Genomic DNA, 20,084 nt, shown 5'->3' with positions numbered 1-20,084 from the left:
GTTAATCTTTGTTTATCTTCTTTTTTATTAATTGGAAATACTAGTCTCATTAATCTGAATTTCATATATTGGCCTACTCCTAAGGTTTGACAAATAATGAGGTTTTTTTTTAATACACCAATCTGAGAGAAGTTTTGGATGATCATGGATATCTGTCTCTGAAGTTTCTGTCAGCACATAGTGAGAAAAGTGTTTTGGGATACATAAACTCTGAGTTAGGTTCGCAGTGTGTATCGTCGAATAAATTATGCCTACTGTTTGAAGTAGTAGGAATAAATATGCACTCTTCAGTTTGAACAGTGAGTGGCAGTTTTCTGCCTAGGCATAGGAATTCTCTTGGGGTTTTTCATATGGTGGCAATTATTTCCCTGGCTGCGTTAGCATGACTGTGAAGTAAACCAAGTAATAAATTAGGAAGATGGAGCTGAAGACGTAGAGCCTCAGCTTAGCTAAACTGTTTTGAACTATGCAATCATATCTGTGATGCTATAGAGGAAGGTAAATAATTGTTTCTATAATGTGGCGCTAGTCAATGTAGCGCGCTGTGACACTTTGGTTAGCTACTATCTTCACAGGTAAAAGAATAAACATGTTGGGGGAGTGCGTGGCAGGATCCTGATTGACTGCAGCAGCAGGCGATTAATGGGCAACAACGCTCTGACAGGAACTGCTGACAAGGCGATAATGAGATTAGCACCTTCTGATTCTTTTATTAACAAGTAGCCAAAGAATCATTTGGGCATGTCAGTAGATAATGATGGAAATTAAGGGACACTCTGGAACCTTTGGGCAGCAGATCATACACGTAGTGCTCTGCAGGGTAACTTGCAGATTAACTGAATCATCTCCTTTTGCATATGTAATCGCTGAATATGGCGGTGTTAGTTAAAGATAATGAGTGGATGTATTATTGTATTTATTTATGATTGTTAGCGATGCAGGCGTATTGCAATGCAACAGTTCATTTTATACATGGAGCGCTTGCTCACTGTGAAAAAGTATGTTCATCGGTAGTTGTACCGATATGAAAAATTTCTTTTTTCATGGAGCTTTATGCTAGGATTGATGACTTTGAGCTATTGTTTCTCAGTTAGCAGCTTTTCCTCGTTGTGATGCTCGTCTCGGTATTGGTGTGTAAAAACAATTACTTTTGGGGTAAGAGAGTGGGAAATGAGTGTGAATGGAAGGAGGCGTCTGAGGGTTATGGGGAAGAGTGGGAATGAGAAAAATGGAGAAAGCTGTAGATAATTTCAGTATGTGAATACTTGAGAGGACTAGAGAGTGGCGAGAAGTACAAGACTGTTAGAGTAAGGAGTTGTGAAAGGGAATGGACAAAATCATATTGAAGAGTTTATTTTAGGCCTGGGAGATGGTGCATTAGTTTCTGGGCAGAACCTGGAAGAGAAATACACCTGTTAAAGCAAACAGCTCTGTAGGCGCGATTCTAGTGGAAGAGTAGGAGAGATAAGACCAAGGCCTAAGGAGGACAAAAAAAATAAGAGTAAGAAAGGAAAGGAATAAACATGAACATGATAAAAGAGTTAGGCTGTTTGTCTTGGAGAGGTTTGACATTTTTCTTATTTCACTGTTGTTCTGACAGGCATCACTGCATAGAAGTTTAATTTTCTTTATGGTCATTTAGGAGTAGGGAGAAGGAAATGAATTGTTATTTTCAATGGTTTTCAAATATTAATAGCTACAAAGGTATTCTATGAATGCATTTAATTGTCTGTTTCATTGACATTAATCCCATTTGACAAGGAAATCTGATAAGAATATTGCCATGATTTTGCATTTGACCAAGTTAAAACTTCTTAATATTTATCATCGTACTCTAAATTGGCTCGGAGGCTTTTTCCTAGGGGCTTACATTGATGCAATTACTCAGGTTGTACGAATGTGAACGGAAGCACAGATGTGCAGATTGGCATGATTTAATCCTCCTTTAGATCAAAATAATTTTAACATCTGATACAATTGCTTACTTTTTATGTCTAATTACAGTCAGGATGGCTGTTCTCCACAGAAAACAAATCTGACTTTGCATTAGGGTTTAGGTTCGCAGGTCACATAAGCACTCTTGAAAAAACTACTCAAACTTTTGTGGAATCAAAGAAGATTTTGTAAGTTTGGAACTTCCCACCCTGAGGATATCAGAAGTGCTCCTCCACGTGCTGGGTCCCAGAACTTGGCTGCCGTCACTTTCTCCTTTTTTGGATACAACACGGGCTTTAATTGTGTTCATGTGCTTGCTAAAGATCAGTGGAAAATGCCACTGTCATCCTCTTAAGTTCCTTTTCTTGTGTGTGTGGCTTTGAGAGTCTCACAGTACTCTGCTCAAACTTATAATAGTCTTGAAATCTCCATTATTTGGATGTTGCTGTTTTCTTGAGCAGCTGATAGCTCAGCGTTAGAAGGAAATCAGCAGTGCCAGCATAGCAGAGAGAAGGCTGTCTGCTTACCTTTATATTAATGTATCTCTAATCATTAAGAAAATGAAAAGAGGAAAAAAGGGAGCCATTCTGAAGTCAAGAATAATGGCTTGCTTTACAGCAGTGTTTTCTTGACATGGCAGAGCTTGCTCATTTGTGTCTCAGACTTTCCTGTTATTCAACCAAGTAAAATGGTTGTCAATCTGTTTTAGGCGAAGAAAATTGAACTGGGTTTTTCAGGAGTATTGGTCGGCTTAGTTATGCCAAGCTGTTTCTTTGGATGGTAATAATAGATTTGTGCTTCAGCAGTATCTCTGACACAGTTGACTTGTTTTTAAGTTTACTTTTTTTTTTCCCCTTCTCTGAAAAGCAAGTTGCCACCTGTACCTGGAATGCAAAGATGCAATCCAGTTGTTCCTCTTAAAAAGCATTTTTTGAAGAGAAGATACCTGAGTTGGAGTAGTTGATTTATATTTCACTCCTGTCTTTCTTTGCTAATTTCTCTCTTAGAGGCATATTAGAGTACTTTGAAATATTTTATCAGTAACAATATATTAACAGGGAAAACGATCAACCTGGGGCACTGGTTCTCATAATTCCTTTTTAGATCACTTTTTTTTTTTTAACCAGTTTTTACAAACCAAATGTTAATGCATATGCTTGATTGCTAACCACCTCTGGGCATCAAACCTGTTTTTTCTTGAGTGCAATAAGTGATTATCCAACTCATGCTGCTCAGAAAAAGAGGTTTTGTTTTAATAAGCAGTTTGCAGTTTGGCACACAATGCTGAGGAAAGCAACATTATCTCCAGCAGTAAACTCTGCAGTCATTGCAAAACTTGACAAGAAAATGATTGAGTCTGTTTGTTATACCTTTGTGGGGCTGCCACTGCTGCTGATGGAAATGTTGCTGTTTATTCAGCAATGCAATAACACTTTCTGTAATTTATGGATGCACATTCCCCAGATTACTAAAGGTAATATTGTTGACTAAAGGAAAGTATACGAATGGATAGTTTCAGTTGTTCCTGTCCTTATAAAAGTGATTGACTGTTCACTTTGCACTGGGAAGAATTTGCACAGGCTCTTTCCCTCTTAACAATTACAGATTTCCCTTCCACTGACAGTTACAAATAACACAGAGGGTTCTAAGTGGCAAAAATATACTGACTTCCACGGGTCCAAGGCACAAAATCCTAGAAATGCTAGAACTTGCCCCTCACAGGTTGTATTTATACTATTTCGCAGCCCTTTTCCATCAGTAACAAGTTCTGTCCCTACGCGCAAGGGGGTTAAGACTTCTGTTTTGTTGTATTTCTACACAGAGAAAGGATCGAAAAGTTGAGGGCAGTGTGTGTATATCTGTCTCTCTCCTCCTCCCTACCCCAACACGTTTTCTGAGAAATAATACGTATTCACCTGGGAGCCCTGTTGTGGCCCTGTATGTTAAGCAAGGCCTGTATATGCTGTGGAATTGGCATGGGAAAAAAAATCAATGTAGTAGTTATGGTTACCAAATCTGGGGAAGCAGGCAACTCCAGCAATGCTAAAATTCAAGCCTTTGCTCTTCGAACATGAGAAATTGGCTTTCCGTCTCCCACAGACAAGTTCTCTGTTTTGTCCCTCCTCAGCGATGGCTCAGGCGTTGGTGCGATGCTTCAGCTGCTTTAGAGCCCCTCTTCTGGTGACTGTCATTTTATGAGAAATTTTCTAAACCCACTTGCTACTTGTATTATTTCATATTCTGCTATAAAAGTGATGTTGTTCTGTGTTCAAAAATGTTAGGAGTAAAGGAAGATTTGAAGAAACAAATTAAAAAAAAAAAGAAAAGAAGATTCCCATGGCTGGAAAAGGAGAACGCGCATGCTTTGTTTCCAAGACATCCAGCCAAGATGGTCGAACCAGAATACTGACTTACTGCCCATAACATATAGTTAACTGTTGGTTATCTTCAGGTAACTAACTCAGTCCTTTTGCACAGGGGTGATGTTAACTACGGGAGCTATGGAAGTAACTTGTCTTTTCCTCCTTCGTAAGGCTGGGTATTTTGGGGAGCAGGCCAGTGCAAGTAGTTTTGAGACGTAAACTACTTATGGCGTAGAGTATATCTTGGCTGGTGTTTTCAAGAAGCAATGTGGTTAACCTTTGTTACCTGTTTGAAGGTACTTGCTTTGAAAATCCTGTGATTTGTGATGATTCTGTTTTATGTAGGTGTTTGTTCCTATGCCTCAATGGGAAGTCTTCAACAGCCTGCTTAACCTTTCTTTCTTATCATTTTGCACTATCAGGGCAGGCCGCAGGAACAGAAACACGAGTTGCAACTTCACTGGAAACATCAGTGAAGCTAGGTTGTTAGTTTTCTTGAAAAGTTGCCTGTTTAGAAAAAAGTTTTTGTTGAATATTAATTTTTAATTCAAACACTTTCTAAGTGCTAAGAGTTTCTCACGTGTTGTGTATTTCTTTTTATTTACAAAATGGTATTCGCTTTCCTATTTTCTCCCCTCCTCTTAAGCAAACATAAGGCAACTCTTGAATGTCCACATGAGTGGTGAGAGAGTGTAGGGATGTGCTGCTGTGTTCTTGGGTTTTTTGGTTTTGTTTTTGGGTTTTTTTTGTTGTTGTTAGAGCACTTTGCATAAGAGCGTTCCTACTTTCTGCACTAAATCATCACAGAAAGGAAACCAGGGACTTGTCAGCGAAGTACGGAAAAGCTCAAATTTTCAGTATCTTAGGTTATGTAGCAAGTGTAGAGAGAGCACAATAGCTACAAATGTGAAATAGCACTCAACTTGTGTTGTTATAATTTGCACCGATCATCAGCTTGCTATATGTGTGCAAAGTGACTTGGACAATTAAAATTTCCAGTAATACCTGAGTTAAAAGGAAAGCAAGCCATTTCTTTGAGGTCTCACTGGCTGAATTTATAGTTTATACAAATTACACATGTATTATTGATTGCTTTTATTATCTAGCAGCTTAGTAGAAAGCTCTTATTTTTGAATCTTATCAACTATGACTGCAAGCTGCTGAACACTTTCATTTTTAAGTAAAACACCACAAATAACTTTTTCTGTCCCTAATCACAGGTATAAATTTAATTAATATGATTTTTTTCAGGTTTAAAGACAGCTGATTTAGTACTTCCTATAGCGTCTCCTGTGGTACTTGGGAGGCGGTCTTGTGGGGAGTTCTCAGAATACTTTAAAACTGTGTAATTTTAAACACCGTATCAGTTTCATCATCTTTGTGGAGTCTTCTTGCAGGGTTTCAAAACTCTTTTGGTATAAACTCCTTTCAGAAAGACCTTTTCAGCATTACTGTATTCCCTTTATATTCCTTTGTAAGGGTTAGCATTAAATGCTGTGCTTTTCTCTTGCATAATACTGCTTATGGAAACACTGAACATTTAGCATTTTAGCTAATGTCTATGTGGATTTCCACCAGAGCTGGACAGCAAAATGTAGCTTGAAAAGCCTTACTGGTTTCTGAAATTGCAATTTTGCTTTTTTAACAACTCAGCAAGAAAAAATAAAACAAAACAGCCTCCCAAAGTAAAACAAAAAAACTCTTGAACTTCTATCAGCAAGAGTGGCATTGACTAACAGCTCCGGTGTAATGGATGCATAACAGCATTGCAATCTGGGATATTGTTTAAATACCGTAAAAAGCCTTGCTCATTTACTCTGTCTGAGCACTGTAGAGAAAAATGGTGTGGTAATCCTGCCGTAGCAGGTGGTACTACTTTCATATCAGTATAAAATGAAATTCTGTGGATGGCTTTTTTTTTTCTTGTTCATTCTTTTTAATCTTTAAATAAGACGATTGGTAGCCTGTTGGCAAGAAAATGGGCCCTGAATTTTTATTCAAAGTTATACAAGGATGATAGTTGGAATTTTTGGCAGGAGGCAAGCCGTTGCTTTTCAGAAAATGCTGTCAGGGGAAGCTTTTTCTGAGTTACCTGCTGGGTCCAAGCTCTTTTATGTTGTTGTTGTGACAGGTAGATTTATAAGGCTTGAAATTTGTACAAATCAGTTGTCATTCAGTGCAAGCTGTCAATGTGTCAAGCTGTCGTGCCTGCTGTGAGGGGATGCCTGAGGGGGTGTACAAGGGGGCAACCATGGAGAAAGGAAATGAGTTCAAACAGACCTGAAATGGAGCTCACTTCTCTGGGTTTTCTGCCCCTGTAGAGCTGGCATTGATTTTTCTTGATGTTGAGCAACAGCAAACCTTAAATGACATGTTGTTAGCAATCTAAAGTTGCTGTTTATTGTCTTTTAAATGGCAGCAAATCATGCAGAAGAGAATATAGTGTGTGTTTTTGAGTTGTGCATGTTTAGCAGCATCCTGTTCGTGTCACTTTCCTGGCCGGGCTGGTTTCAACTGGGAGAACCGCTGCTGCTGAGCTGATGAACACAACTTTATGTAGTATTTTGCAGACAGGACGTGAAAAGAAGTTTTGCAGTCTTCTTTCTCAGGACTGAAGACCATTAATGAGCATGAAGTTAAAATGGGAGGGTAGCAGAGGTGTTTAAGCAGAAGAAATGGACGTTTGATGTACTTGCATGTATTAGAAATTACAATATGTAAGGTTGGTTTATTGATCACATTCTCTGGTTCTTGGACTCGGCAAGAAGACGCTTAATATCGCTTCATAGGCAGGATCAATTGTTAAGTTCGAGCCACCCTACCCCACCAGATGACTGCTCAGCAGTACTAACTTGTTCATATTGTCAGCTTCCAATCATTTCTAGCGTAAACCAGCGTAAAATCTGGGTGAGTTTCTTAATCGCTTCATAATATCTGTGCAGCTCCTACATGTGAAATGTTTTCATTTGATCAACACTGCACGCTTGCTTTGACTGTGAGCTGTGACGGCAAAGTCTTACATAGCATAACTCCTGTCATGCCACCTTACTCTTCAGGGTGGCAATATCAGTATATGTTAACTCTAGCCTGGTAAGTATCATTAAGAGCTCCATCTCTTGAACGATCGAGCGTTTCACGTGTGTGACCTGGTCCCTCTCCAGACTTTGTGTTCTCTCCACATCTGGACAGGCTGTATTGGCTTTAATTAGTCATAAGATTTTTGGCCCGTTCAGTTGATTCTTCATCCATCAAGCAGTACTGGGAGGGGGGAAAAAATACTGGCTAGGGATGGAAACTGGGAAGGTGACATTTGAGCAACAGTCAGCGTCTAGAGGTAAAAAAATTAATCAAAGATTTCCATATAGCCGTTACCAGCTGGCATTCACGGCCTCTGAGCCGTTGAGCTAAAAAGTCTACAGAGAGGCGCATGGCGCAGCTGAGTTTGTCTTGTAAAAGCGCAGCTGTCCAAAACATGACAGCTACAGCATTAGCAGGGCCATTAAGAGGTGTAGAACATTTCCAGGGAAATGATTTGAAAAATGACAATGCTGGCTCCTGTGTGATATTAATTATACCCTGTGCTTATGGCAAATAAGCTAAAATAGTTGGCAAGAAAGACAAAATGAGGTGTCTTGTTTCTGATAGTCATTTTGATCAGTCATAGTACAAACTGGTAGAGCTTTTTAAAGAAACAATAGCGCTAAATGGACAAGCAACATTTCTAGGTTAGTTCTTTTTGAGCTCTTCAAAATAAAAAGGCAAAGATGCAGTCTGTAGGAAAAGGTAATGCATGAACCCTGAAAAAGCTGAAATAATGACGTCACTGTAACATCTTAGCTCTGGACCGTATGTCAGATAATACTTCCTGCACAGCTCCTAAAAGGCTTCTGAAGAATGGCATAAGGCCCATCGTGTGAAACAGTCACATAGGAAAATAGGAAAGTTTGGTAATGCATGAATCAAAAGTCTTGAGTTGTTCTATAGTGAAGAACGAAAGGCATTCTGACAGCATGTGACTAGCGCTGAAATAAGATGAAAACCACATTGTGTGAACATAGACTGAGAACCAGGTATAAGCTAGATGTGATTTTGATGGTCCTCTAGGAAACAATGTTATATTTCTTCCTGATAAAATGTATTTATTTGCATGCTCTGCCCATGTACTGGTGGATGCAAAAACTTCTGCAGCCCAAAATTTATGCTGATTAGTAGGGTCTTTGGAATACTCATGATGATTTTTAATATTTAGTATTTTGCTTCTTAATTCCTTTGAAGGCATGCATGCTTCTTGTAAAAGAAGAAATACAGCCTTGACTGCCTTGACTTCACCTGGAAATAATTTTCAAGGTTTTGTTTCCGTATTGGTAATGCTATGTCTGCTGTTGGCTGTTCATGCTATTAGGCTCAGGCAGATCTCCAAACATGAGACCATCTCCTTGACCATCAAACAGCTGATGAGGTTTCTGTGCTTCCTGTAGCACCCGTTCTGCCCCCTCTCCTGGAAAAGGTTTGGAGCAGGATATTAGAGAGGAGCCTACTCTTGTAGAGGAGCATACCTGTTTAGGACAGGACCGAAGCACCATGGTCTGAAGTGCACGCAGGCTGCATTGATCTTGCTCTTCTGTTTGCAAAAGTGTTAGTGCTGTGGCATGGTAAGTCAGTCGAGGGGAATGCCGTCACCAAAACCCGATCCTATTTATTTATTAGTTTTATTAGTAGCTTTGGTTTTCTGCTGGATCACTTTCCCTAAGTTTAGCACACCACTGGCTGAGCAGAAACTTCAACAAGTGAGCATTTCTGTTATGAGCTACAGTCTTTCTGTAAAGCTTGAGGCCTTGCTTGGGTGGTGCACGGAGGTCAGCCAGCTTTCCTTTGTCCGCAGGTCGCTAAAAAGTCAAGCTGCTTGACTTTACGCTGGGAGTAGCTAATGCTATCTGTTGCTCGTTCCAAGGAAGGATGAACCCAATGTAACCGCGGCCTTCTCCTAGTACAAAATACAATAGTCAGCTTGGTTATTCAGCTTGGATGATGGGAGAGCCAAGCTGCTTGGATTTGCCAGCTCTACTGTCAAGGTTATTTGGTAGGAAAAAAGGTTATTTAAAGTCATTTCTTTGTCTGCGTTGTTGGTATCTGCATTTACAATGGAAAGCCTATTGTTATTATGCAGACCTGAAAGGGGGAGACACTTACACATCACAGGGGAGTATCTAATGATATTGGTATGAAATTTTAATGCTTTCAGGCTCTCTTGAACTGATAAGGCTAAGTTTAAATTCTGAATCTCTATTAGGGGTTAGAATAGTATCTCTCTGGGAAACAGTTCACTGTGCTGCCGCAGTGCGCTTTTTCCTCCCCTGTGAGACTCGCTGCTGCCAGTCAACGTGTAAACTTTAGGTGGTCCACAGGTCTGATCCTGTTAAATTAATCTCATAAAGAGGTTCATAATAAATTACAGTTTGCAAATAGCCTGTCATAAATGAAAACACAAGTGTAATGATGAGAAACTAAGCAGAGTTGGTAATTCTAAATTCTTTGTATTGGAAGAGATTTCCCCTTGTGTAGCAAATTCTATTGAATAATGTTGAATTTATGTAAATAAGTCCTGCCTTTCTCCCCCGGGATAATGGCACTTTAAAACTTCAGAATTGCAGCGGGGCAGGGCTTTAACACCCTGTGGAGACAGAGACCCAGGATCATTCCTGAATTCGTTTTTTCTATGCCCTATACATGAAAAGAACCCCAATTTGCTGGCTTGCCCCAGGAAAACTATTCAATAGGCTTTTATCTAACAGTGGTGAGCAATGCTTTTTTTTCTTGGTCTGTGGATCAAATACATCACACTGCTCCCTGCACTGATCCTGTAGTTAAATTACCCTATATAAACAACTCTTTGTTATTCCTGCCTGTGAAAAATGTTGTGTTCTTTTGGTAAAGAAGAAAATAGACCTGGAAATAGGAGGTCACAAGCAGGTCAAAGTGTTTAGCTGAAAGGCTGGCAGAGTTTCAAGCAGTGAAGTTTTGAGATGTAAGATTGAGATTTAGTTGAGATGGAGGTTAAGTTTTGGGTTTTTTTTAAGTGTCTGGTCACAAGATTAAGGGGGAAAAATCTGCTAAGGTCAACGTAGACTATTTGAAGAGACGTTTAAATGTTTTGGCTCTGTTATCTGTTAATCCTTCCTTAAATGCGTTGAACATGAGAAATAATACGTAGTGTTAAACCACCAAGTGCAGAGAAAATGTCTTAAAATTACAGTGTGTCGCAAATTAGAGACTACTTGCTTTTTCCTTTTTCCAGAGCTGAGGCAGACTGTTTTTCTTTTACCTTGTTTACCTTGAAAACATGCTTTAATGCCTGTGGTGTTTCTGTTAACCTCCTTGAACTCTTGTGATTTCATTCATGTGATTTGTTATTGAATGACCTTTCCAGGATTTTACAAAACATGACCTTTTCTTGTCAAACATTCAAAGGTTTGTAAAGAAAGGCTGTCATGGGGACAATACTTGTTTTGCTAATTATAACTAATGTTTCCAAACATCCTTGAAAATGCAGATTCATATTTCTGCAGCCATTGATTGTTCTTTTTATTTTTAATAGTAATGACTGTTTAAAAGAATTAATGTGTGCAATTTCTGGATAAGACTTTGAAGTTTTGTATTAGTACAGGATATAATAGTGATCGTTAAATAAACTCGTTCACTTGTTCTGAGACTGTATCACTATAAGTGATATTACTAAAGGGAAATACAGTTCACCTTTTCAATAAAAGAATATTTTTGAGTAAATCACCAGTTTAGAGTGTTTTAGGAATAACTGATAATGAAGTATTATATGTGCCATGTGCTTCGATTACAAACCTTGTCAAATGGGGGTAAGTGTAATGAAGATACTACTGCAGTTTTGAATCCTTACAGCTGTTTTCAGGTGACTTGGAATTGTTTTCCATACTTTGAGAAATTTGATAATACTGTCTAGGGCATTCTGAGATCAGACTCTATACAGAGGGTTGGTTTTTTTTTCCCCCTCTCAATTACTGTGTTTAGTTAAGGTGTGGAAAAGTCATCTCTTTTTTTAAGAGAAATTAAATAGCATAAGAAGAACTCCTAAATTATTTCCACTGTGAGTGCAGCTAAAAGGAAAGTAGTTGAGCAGTGGATGCAAACTGCTTTATAACACATGAAAAAAAGTCTGTATTAGTACAATTAATCCAGATTGATACAATACTGATTGATACAATACAAAATGCAACTTTTTAATAAAATTACTACTTCTCAGTTTTTTTAATGAAGGAAGTGGCTAGACATGAGCTGACTGTGAAAAGACTCTATAAAAAGGAAATGATAAATGTGAAGGAGACCTGGAAATATTTCACTTTCAGAAGTTTATTTTGGAATGTGTGGGGTTTTTATGATTCTATTGGTTGTATTTTTGCAAACATGTCTTTTGTCAAATGTCAGTCCACTAATGTATTGACCTGATATCAGAGTTTCTTAACCTATCAGTGTCCAAAACTCAGGCTTTTATAAATTTATGTAAGTAAAAAGACTGTAATACCAGGTGAAACACTGGAAGGAAAAAAAAAAGGATCTTTTTGCAGAATTTTCATCCTTTAGCTGAAACATGGATTGTATTTTTGGAGGTACATGCAGCATTTTGTTATAACACTGAAGGAAAGTATTTGTAGATGGTAGCTGATGAGATTTCTGTTGAGGTTCAGTTGTCTGGTAATTCAGAGTCTAACCTTACCTTTTCTTAGAACTTTGCCAGAGGTAGAATAGAAGCCACTCCTTTTCTCCTCCCAGCTCTCTCCATTTTTCCCTCGCAGAGGAATTGCTTTGATTTTTTTTCTTCCCCCCCCGTTGACATTAGGCACAGTATTGCTCTGAATTACCAGTACACGAAGTGAGGTGTGGTGTCAATGACATGCAATTAAGTCTGTTGTATAGCCCTGACATTTAGTGCTTATGTTATGCTGGGTAGTTTGGCCCGTGAAGAGCAGGAAATGGTCAGCACGTAACACAGCCAACAGAAAAACTGAAACGTAAAGACCACTCGTAGAGGAGCTTATAGCGAAGCCTTTTTTCAAACTTGCTAACTTGCCTTTAACAGAGAGAGGTGGGAACATATGCAGCTGTGCTGTTCAGTTTTGTTGAAACTACCATAAATAAGTCTTTCAATTGGCATATGTCCTCCACCCTCCCAATCCAAGAAAGTGTCACCTTCTTGAACTGAGGGGATGATATGACTTGTATAGAAATCCATGTCTCTATCATGTATTTATGTAAAGAATTACAATAAAAATAAGATGATGACGTTGATGGTTCCTGCATTACAACATACCTGTTACTTTCAAGATGTCTGAACTTCTGTCTTACTAGTTGATGGGTGTTTTGTCCTGCCCAGTGCTTTAGGGACCTGAAGATGTATGTTGTTCTACTTTTGTGACAGAACAACACGTTAGGGTGCTGCCTCCAGGACAATGTGGAAATCTAGAATGATGCCTTTGGATTTTGAAGTTCTAGTTGGTTTTTGCCTGCCCCCCCCGCCCCATTGCACAATTGCAAGAGGGTGTTTCTTCTCTTGTCTCATCCTTCTTCGTGAGAAGTCAAGTAAAAGAGGAGAGAGAAAAGATCAAAACCAACAAACTCACATGAAGGACAGGAGCGCAGAAGGTGTAGTTCCTATCTAAGTAGCTGGAAAGCTGAGGAAGAAGTAAGCAAGGACAATACTGTGTTTGCAAGAAGTCAGACAACCAATTAGCAACTATATCCAAGGAAAATTTGGAGTCCTGTGAGTAACAAGATTTACCTATTCAGGCTTTAATGGTTGTGTTTTCTGATGCCTGGAATTCAGAAGTCCATGTTTGAAATGTGTATCATTTGCAATCAGGTCATTCTTGATGTATGGTCTCAATTTAAAACGTAAAGATTTCAAGAAAATTTGATGTACAAGCTTATTTCTGAGGTGTTAAAGCCAGTTCTCTGTGTGTTCTTCTCTCTCACTTCTTTATTATTCTAGCCCATGAAACTTTAATTAATCTTCTGAAATACTGTCACACTGCAGCCCCCACCCCCGTCAGTAGCATCTTCTTCACTTGTTGCTCTTAAATGGCTGCTTAATACACTTCAGTTTTGGGATATTTTATGTTAAACCTAGTTTCTACTTCCATTAAGTGGATGTTAGACAATGTTTTTATGGGATCTGATGCAGCACAATGTGGTATATATTCTACCTCATTTGAGAGGAGGAAGACTTTTTGTGACTTGGCTGTCTACATACTGGTTTATCTGCCTGTATTTTTTTCCTGGCTCCTGTTTAAGGCAACCTATCCAAAACAGACCTGCAGCTCTTCTGCCTCGCGCTCTGTTTTTCAAGACACAGAGCTCTTTCCAAGTAGTGCAGAACTGGCAGTGGCTCTGTACTGTCTTCCATGGTACAGCGATGCATCCATGGAGGCTCAGAGAAGCTGTATTTTTATTGTATATAGGGCAAAAAATCTTATTGTAAGGATCGCAGCAGGCTGTGGAACGGGAGGAGAAAGAACTGTGTTCCTTTTCCTTCCCCTCCCACGCTGCCAATCCTGAAATGCAATCTTGTCAGTGGTCTTAGCTGTGCTGGGAAGTGCATTGCTCCAGGTCAACAGCAGAAGGCTCTCTGAAGGCCTCTCTCTGGCCTGCGGACCGCTGTGATGATGGAGTGATGGTGGTGATGAAAGTTGCCACTAGTTTCTAAGATTAAGTATGGACAACCTTTGTTCTGGCTAGCTGCCTTTTCTTTTTGTAATTGAAATTCTGTTAGACTTAGAAGGTAATTGATAATGACAAAAGCAACTATATTTCAGTTCCTAGAGTTCATTATAGTTTAGCCTGTATAACATCCAAGGTTTTAGTCTTCCACAGAACCAACCCCATCTGGAAAATATATTTACTGGAGAATCCTCTGTTTATCTAAAGGCTCAAAATCAAAGGAAAAAGTTTCTGGCAAATAATTATCTTCTCTTTGTTTCTATGCTGCCATTGACCATTTAGCATAAAAGGATGTATGAGATAAATTCAGACTAGTTAGCCTGTATAACATCCAAGGTTTTAGTCTTCCACAGAACCAACCCCATCTGGAAAATATATTTACTGGAGAATCCTCTGTTTATCTAAAGGCTCAAAATCAAAGGAAAAAGTTTCTGGCAAATAATTATCTTCTCTTTGTTTCTATGCTGCCATTGACCATTTAGCATAAAAGGATGTATGAGATAAATTCAGACTAGTACTACTCTTAAACTGCTAGAAGTGTTTAAATTTATAGTTTCAAAAGTGTTTCAAAATTTTTTTTTGAAGTCTTCAGAAGGCTTGGGATAGAAGTGTTTTTCACTCTTTTTACGAGACTGTTCTCGAGAGCCAGGCAATTTGTTGTAAAAAACATAAGAAATATTGAGAATGAGGAAAGCTATTCATTCCGTAAAACATGTAACTCTTAATACTTATCCACTACAGCCTTTGATCTTTCATAAATCAGCCCAGGATGTCAGTGTGTGAACAATGTTGTCCAGTAGGTTATTTCAAACATACTGAAGGTGTTTATGATGGGTAGTTGGATTTCAACTGTACAGTAGTCTAGCTTTGTACAAAAGAGAACCGTATGCCACAGGGCTTAACAGCAAGTTTATGTAATCAAAGTTTACACAATTCCTGATGTGCTCAACTTGAATTGAATTCTTTAGAATTCTTAAAAGTTCTTCAAAAAGAGATTTTAAAAACAAGTATTATTTTCCTATTCTTAATTAAAATTCGTATAACCATTAAAGAAGTACTAAATGTGTGTTTTGGTGTGCGTTGCTATTGATTTTAAATGTGGTTGTAAGATAGCTTGAATACAGTACTATAATAACTGTTTTGGTCTGTGTAAACTCTGAGGCCAGATGTTTGTATCGGAAATGCATTTGGACTTACGTTTGATCATTTCGGATCCCAAATATGAAGGTGAGTGAAATTAAATTGAAATGGCTAGTGATGAAAAGAACGACATTTCAAGTGAACGGGAACAAAACTTGAACTGTCAAAAGCTCAAAATTTAAATGAAGACAGTCTCTTTTCACTTTCTTTCCTCAGTCTGCGAGCCCCTTTTGCTCTTCTCCACATTTTAAATGATTCAATAAATACCACGTACTGGTTATGGAATATGCTACCAGTTACTTCTGTGTAATAGAAATGAGTTCGTCCATGCCATCCCATCTCTTCTTTAAAATCTTGATCTCTGTGCTGCCCTGCAGTTTCTTCTTCTCTAGGGAGTATCTCCATTATAGATTGTGTGTGCTGGGCAGTGGACTTGCCCCAAAGACCAGAGCCAAAGTCACAGTCTTTGTGTAGACTGTGTAGACTGCCTTTCATGACTGTAATATTTTTGGGTATATCTATAATCAAGTATGTTATGCTAAGTTGAGAATGAAGGGGAGAAAGAGTATTACATGCTCTAAGTAACTATAAACAGTTAGGAAAAGTGTATTTTGTATTTATAGTTCAGCTGTGGGGAAATAACCACTGAATGAAAAATGTGAAGAACTTTGTGCACTTATTGGCTAATGGATGTCAGGCAGCATGGTGATTTGCCTGCTTTATGGTTATTGAAAAATAATATACAGTGATTATGCAGATTTAACACCCAAACAGTCTATGGGGAATAGCATAAATGTGTGTGTGGGGAGAAAGCTATAATTCAGTTTCAGCATAATTCTGATTCAAAGTGGAGCTGAAGCGAGCTGTACTCTAACAGTGGGCGAAGGGACAGCTTGCAGCCTTGGCATTGTTCTCTCTTCCACCTAATTTTACGAAATAGGCTCATAGACAAGCTCATAGGACTCACAGCGTACGTGGTGGGTTATACAGTTGTCGCAATGAGCTTAGTTGCTCTGAAAATGTGTATGCTGGTGTATCTCTTGGCAGAATATTTTGAAAATGTTCATAACTACATGTGTTTCTGTCTAAAGGTGCTGTTCAGCCTACTGGTTTATTTATGGGAATTTATGGGAACTGAGCATATATCTAAACCGGACAGGTATGGTAGGGAAAACCAAACTTAATCAAAAACTAAAGTGCAGGCACCTAAGTGAGTGGCTTCCATTTCAGAGAGACTGCCCTCTCTCCCTTCTGCTCTTGACTGTAGGTGCTGTGAAGAAATAGAGATGTAGTATTAGTAATGTGGTGGTATCAAGGAATGTCTGACTAGGATTGCAGTCCTCTTTCTGGTGCACAGACTCACAGTAAAAGTACAGTTCCTGCTCCCGAAGAGCGTTCAGTGTAAACACAGGATTTAGGGACATTTTTCACCCTTAACTATAAAACTATCATTGTCCTGGAGATCATTACTGTGCAGCTCAGCGTAGAGTTTATTTTTGGAGGGAGTAAAGAGAGCAAACGTGGGGTGTTGTTAGAAACAGAAGACTAATAGATTATATGCATGGACAATTGCAGCTGACGGGTTACAATCTTGGCACCAATTTACATCTAATAGTCTGGCATGCATTTTCCCTCTTAATACTTTCAGGAAAAATCTAGAATAGCAGCAGAGGACAGCCAAATAAAAATGATTGTTGGCTAAAAAAGTTGGAGTCCATTTCTTACTCCATAAAACTGACTTATGAAAAGGCTATGACAGAAGGTTATTTCATTCACAGATAAATCTGCTCCCTAGGTCAGTGTCTGTGACTGGTGGGAGCTGTGTGCTGGGTGGGATAAGGGACAGGGTCAGCTTTTAGGGAACTGCCCTGAGAAGACAGGCATGTGGAGGCTCCAGTTAGGCTCTTTCAAATGGGCAGCATATGGATGAAGGTGACTGATGGGTTTATTGCGTGTATGAAAGCTCTTGAATTCAAAGCTGTGCCGTGGAGCTGGATAGTGACTACAAAAGACACATCAGTCTTCACTCTGAGCCTCCAAAACTTTACGTTGGTGTATGTTTACCAGCAGTTTTCTACTAATCAGATGGAACAGTAGAGCTGAACCCTGTGTTTTGGGGGATATGGATGAAGGTGACTGATGGGTTTATTGCGTGTATGAAAGCTCTTGAATTCAAAGCTGTGCCGTGGAGCTGGATAGTGACTACAAAAGACACATCAGTCTTCACTCTGAGCCTCCAAAACTTTACGTTGGTGTATGTTTACCAGCAGTTTTCTACTAATCAGATGGAACAGCAGAGCTGAACCCTGTGTTTTGGGGGGAAAAAATACAGAAGAACCTGTGGCAAGACTATGTAGGATGGATTATTTTAATACTGAGATATGTCAGGTCCTTCCTTCTTTATCCCCTCCGCTACTTAAAAATGAAGTCTAAAATCATTTCTTTTTCATAACAGTCTTCTGTGAAGGAGAAGGGAGGGAGGAACAAGAATGCCCTACCTGCAGTAAGCTCATACATGTTACGGTTTCCATCAAGGATTTCAGAGTGCACAGTTTGGCTTCTGCTCAGGTGTTAAATTGAGAAAAAACTGCACACGTAGTAATTTGGGCATTCTTTTCCTCGGAAATTTTTCAGTAGTAAGAAAGAAGGTGCTTGTTGATTCAGAAAATGTTGTTTACTAATTAAAGAATCTGTCATTCTTGGTGTTTTGCACATTGGTCGTGACACAGTATCTTGTCACTTCAGGGTCAGGCTTTGTAAAAGAGCCTGACCCAGGCTGCGGTGGCAGCCATGGCATTCATTTACTTACACGGAAAGCCGTATTTGAGCAACGCCAGTCAAAGGTTAAAAACCCACGTAGAAAGCCAGTCTTTTAACTGCCCAGCTCCTTAAACGCATTGTGCTCCGTGCCCCCAAGGACTAAAATCTTGTGTTTGCAGTTGGAATTCTGCCAAGAGCTCTTCATTGACACTATAAGTTTATAGTTATAATAAAAAGGACATGTGTGTACCGATAACATGTTATGTATCTGAGTTAAAGGTGGATGTTGAGGGCAAGGTTTTCGGTAGTTTGCTGTCTGGAAGCTACCAGTTAAGTATCTAGGTGAACGTAAGGCTTTTTCAAGCATGCAGCGGCAACTGTTGGCCTTTCGAAAGCGTGGCACTTTTTGGTTCAGACTTAAATAGTTGTTTGAGTGCTGTAGTAACGAAATCTAAATTAATTCAATTACCAATATATGCTTTTGCATATCTTTGGGAAAAAATGGGACACGGTGATCGGAGCCAAAATCTCACCACCTGTGTTCACGCTAATCTTGATATTCGTACCAAATGATGCATGGGGGTGCGTGGCTTGGTTTGCTGGTTGGTTTTTAAAAGGGGAGAAGATGGGGCCTATATGTGTGAGGGAGACAAACAGGCAGTCCTGTCAGTCTTGATTAGTTCTGAATCGTTGATAATTTTCATAGAGGATGAATAACAAAGAATTTCAGCTTGCCTTTCAAATAGTGGTTATAAGCAGTAAGAAGCTCCAGGTATCTTCTGCATTTTTTTATTTTTGTTTTGGTATCTTAAGTGCCTTGGGATTGTGGGCACAAGACAAGTAACATTCAATGTGTGAAATAGAAAAAGAGTTGCACAATTGCAATATGTTCTTTTAAACTGAAGCCTTTAAAAAGAAAAAAAAAAAGAGATACACGTAAGAAATTTCAAGAGTTACCGTTTTTGAGTTAAGGCCAAAGTGTCAGTTTATTAATCCTCTGAAATCTTTGATGGATCAGTAAACACTGCTTTTTGCATCTGTAAGCTGTCATTTGTTTTCAGCTTCCTTTTTTCCAAGATTGTCCAAAGTGATTTTGATGATCCATTCCTATACAGCTAACGCTTAAACCACTGAAATGATCATTCTTATTTTTGATAGGTTTTATTTTTTGTCTTGGACGTAGAAAATGAACACTGCATAATGGTTTGTAGATATGCAAGTTGTCACCAATGTATTTTTTTTTTTAAAAAAAAGTTTTAAAACTTAAGAACATCTTTTACATTGAAGAAAATAGTCATTAAATAGAAACTCTTTATTTGGATACAAGCCCTGAGCGTTCAGGAGACATGTTAGTAAGTCACTGACATATGGATGTGATCGCTGTTTCTTTGACCAGATTTGGTTTCTGCAGAGTGCGTGAGAAGGGAAGATAAATTTTGTCCTAGTAATACTGTAGTGACTCATAAATAAATGGTTACCCTTTGGTGCTTACAGTTTTCATTAAAGCGGCCTGAGCTTTGTTATTGACACCATAGGTTGCCTATTCAGGGAAATGCAGTAAAATTTATCAGTGTGCTTTCTACACCTAATAAATCATCCAAACAGGGAACCATATGGCAGATAAGACCTTGAAAATGTGGCTTCAGCATGTGAAGAGTCAAGTTGCTGAAATCTTGAATGATTACAGCTCGTGCATTTTCCCCTGGAATATCTCTAAAGTTATTTTACATGCCATTTTCTTGTTCACCCTATTGCCTCTTTGTCTCTCTCTTTCTCTCTCTCTTTTCCCCCCTTCTTTTTCAGCAGTACTGTGATTTCAGAAAAAAGTCAAAAGCAGATAAGACATTTTTATAATGCCTTGCTGGTAGGAGGAAGAGAGGCAGGGAGGAGCAGAGACTGATGGGAAAGGATGATATATGTGGCGGCTGTGTCCCAACTCTCCTCTAGCCCATTGTCATTAATCATGGCTATTAGTTTTTTCAGAGCTGCCTTGTCTGCACAGTGCCTCAGAAAAGCCATTGTTTTTTCATACCACAGCCCAGGAAAAGCAGCAGGGGTTTTGGGGGGGTATGGATGGGACCTTCTCTAGTACTCCTTTCTCCCGTCTGCCTGAATCCTTCCCCCCCCCCCCCCCATCGCTTT

Source organism: Aptenodytes forsteri, unplaced genomic scaffold (genome assembly GCF_000699145.1).
Source record: "Aptenodytes forsteri isolate BGI_AS27 unplaced genomic scaffold, ASM69914v1 Scaffold15, whole genome shotgun sequence".
Lineage (NCBI taxonomy): Eukaryota > Metazoa > Chordata > Aves > Sphenisciformes > Spheniscidae > Aptenodytes > Aptenodytes forsteri.
The sequence above is the reverse complement of the archived record's forward strand: the minus strand, read 5'-3'. Positions refer to the sequence as shown.